The sequence below is a fragment of the Equus przewalskii genome, chromosome 4 (assembly GCF_037783145.1).
Source record: "Equus przewalskii isolate Varuska chromosome 4, EquPr2, whole genome shotgun sequence".
Lineage (NCBI taxonomy): Eukaryota > Metazoa > Chordata > Mammalia > Perissodactyla > Equidae > Equus > Equus przewalskii.
Window position 1 is genome coordinate 9,323,439 of NC_091834.1, and position 3,060 is coordinate 9,326,498.

A 3,060-nucleotide genomic window follows, 5' to 3' on the forward strand; every position below is an offset into this window, starting at 1 on the left:
TTCTTACAAATCAATCTGAATAAAAACCAGTGCAGAGGGCATTGAAAACTACACATTTTCAGCCTTCATCCCAAGATTCTGACATATTTTGTTGAGTGTTACCCAGAACCTGCACTTTTGTTCAAACCTCCCCGGTGCTTTTGATGCAGGCGGTCCCTGGACCACAGTTTGAGAAACACTGTTCTAGAAGGTTAAACTCTAAGCTAGCGCCAAGGCTAAGAGTTCTGGCAGAAAGTCGGAGCATCCAATAGACAAGACACCATACATAGGTGAATCTGGCATTTCTGTACTTCAGTATTAGCTTTACATCCTTAAACCTGGACCAATATGGTAGTCACAACACTTTCCTATATGACTTTTGAGTTCAAATATGTACCATTCACGTCTGACTCCTTACCACAAATGCCCCTTAAATCTAATTATTTAGGGGAAAAAAACCTGATAGACTCATTCCAGTTTAGGACTTAGCCGTGTCAGTGTTGGAAGAGGGGTGAAGGGAATTTTGGCCTCACTTGTTTAGGACATAACAGTTCTGGCTGTGGCTGAACTTCAAAAGAAGCTGTGAGTAGAACACAATGGTTGGCATCTCTACAATAATCACTTTATTCCTACACTTTCACTGTCTCAAAAGTGCCATGGTTGGTTATGAGGAGGGAAATATCAGTTTGTCCAAAAGCTAAATGAAGCACAAAGTCTTCATTCCGTCATTTCTCATTCTCCTGAGTAAGGTGGGAGCGCCTTTTCCAGCCATTTTCTCTGGATAATGATTGGATAAATGATTAGGTACCACTAGCCTTCCCATAATGCTCTCCTAAATGTCTCCCCGAACACATAAACTCTAGGTGAACTTGTCTGTCCCCAGAAGCAGATTGAATGGACTCTACCAGCTACTAGGAGAGCTGAAAGAACGTGCTGTCTGCAGACTGCTTGTCTAAGGCCTGGGGATAGGAGGTGGGTCTTTCAGAATGTGCCATGTCTCTTTGAAGTAGGGGGCAGGCCAGTGGGCTATAAGGGTGGGAATTGGCCACTGAGCTCAGGATCTCTTGTGATCAGAGCACAGTGAAGTCAAGGCAGGAAGGGATGCGGGGGCTGGTCTATCCTGGGTGTCAAGGCTGCTCTTGTCAGCCACAAGCAAAATTTTCAGTGCAGGATGGGGGAAGTCTGAATCACTGTGCCTCTCCCAGACAGCGCAGTAATACACAGCAGAATCACTTTCATCCAGAAATTTGATTAAAAGTTTATAGGTCCCCCCTGTGTCTTTAGAAGCATGATATTTCCACGAACTGAATGCTGAGTCCACCACAACCTTTGAGCTAGAGAGCTGGTAGTAGAGAAGGCGTTGTGGGGCCATCCCCTCCTGGTATCGGTACCAGTGGACATAGTCACTGCTTTGTTTAATATCACAAGTGATTACAACAGATGATCCAGGCTGTCTGGTGACTGACATCTGTGTTCCTTCCAAGTTGGAAGATACCTGAGTGGCTGCAATGGGAACAACAAAAAGTAATGAGGAAGAGCTAATAGGAATTCCTCAGCATGGCCTCCCAATACCCCCAAAAAAGAGAAGAATCCTGGGAGCATGGAGGCAGCACACTTACCAGGAGCCAGGAAAGCTAGAAGGACGGTGAGAGCCCACAGCATGCCTTCCTCCTCGGGCCTTAGAAGGAAAGGGACAGACGACAGGAAGGGCAGACACCCTCTCACACTCCAGTCCGGCTCAAAAGACAGGGAGCCCAGGACACAAGGAGGGACCAGAGCCAGCTCTGGACAGCTGTCACAGGCGGGCAGTGACTGAGGGGCTCTCCTAGAAGACCACCCAGCTGATGACCCAGAGTGGGTGGGGCTGGGGGAGGCCTGGGGAGGAGCCCTGCCTCTCTGCACAGCCTATTTCCTGAGAGCCTACTGGGGCAGGCTGAGAGCAGGCCCTCTGCAGAAGAGGAGGAGCCAGGAGCCCTGAGAGCCCAGAGCAGAGGGAGGGACAGCCTGAGCCCATGGAGGGGGCAGGAGAGCCATGGATGCAGCTCCGTGCTCCCTGGTGCAGGGAGAGGTCCTGAGTCTGGGGACTTCCCTGCAACTCAGGGTTCAGTGTTCATGCTGTTGCCATGGGCTTGACCTGCAATGCAGCTTCTGTGTGCTCATCCTGAACTGCCTTCCTTTCACATAAGTCAGTAAAATTTGAGGCACCGACAGCATAGCTGAGAGCACTGAACTGACTTTAGTAAAAGAAATTAGGGGAGACAAGCCCAGTGGCGTAGTGGTTAAGTTACTGCCTTCTTCTTTGGTGGCCTGAGGTTTGGATCTGGGACACAGACCTCTGCACCACTCCTCATGCCATGCTGTGGAGGAAACTCACATACAAAAAATAGAGGAAGTTTGCCACAGATGTCAGCTCAGGGCCAGTCTTCCTCACCAAAAATATAAGAAAGAAAGAAAAAGAAAAAAGAAAAGAAAGAAAGAAAACAGAAATTAGCATTGGTCATATTCATCTACATTTGACTTTCCTGGAAGTCAAAGGATATGTATGTGTGTGGGTGTGTGTGTGCGTACAGCAAATCAGTTTGTTAGAGGATTCTGTTCATCCTCAAGTAATAAATCTGCTCAATATAGGGTTGCTAAATTTAGGGGAAAAAAGTGAAGAGTGCTAGTCAATATTTTGGACACACTTAAACTAAAAAATTATGTGTTTATTTGCAATTCAGATTTCCTTGGGCATCCTGTGTTTTATCAGGCAGCCCTCCCCTCAGGAAGTGTAGCCATATCTGCAATTTACTTGGATTCACAGATGGTCAGATAAGCAATCAAACAAGTATAGTGAAATCATGGGAGAACTGAAAAGTACATACAGAGATTTCACCCCCACTTTTAATAATGTGTCTGGATACATGTTTACAGTATTCATAGTAGAATGTAGAAAAATGCCCCTCTCCATCATTGTTCCGGCCTCTCTCTCAGGTGGTTCATTTTCTGCCGTCCTAACAGACAGCTGGGAAAGGAGGAAGGGAGGGGACTTGGGCTGCTCTTCCTTCTGCCTCGGGGACCACACATGCAGGGACATGAGGT

At 47.2% G+C, this 3,060-nt stretch overlaps 1 long non-coding RNA gene across 1 annotated transcript; it reads right to left on the reverse strand.

The window, feature by feature from the left end:
• Nucleotides 1-266: 266 nt before the first annotated feature.
• LOC139082754 (uncharacterized) lies at nt 267-2,008 on the reverse strand. The gene is made up of 2 exons (XR_011538959.1): nt 1,599-2,008; nt 267-1,482 (listed from the first exon to the last, which is right to left on the reverse strand). It is a non-coding gene; the product is annotated as an uncharacterized lncRNA (long non-coding RNA).
• Nucleotides 2,009-3,060: the final 1,052 nt, after the last annotated feature.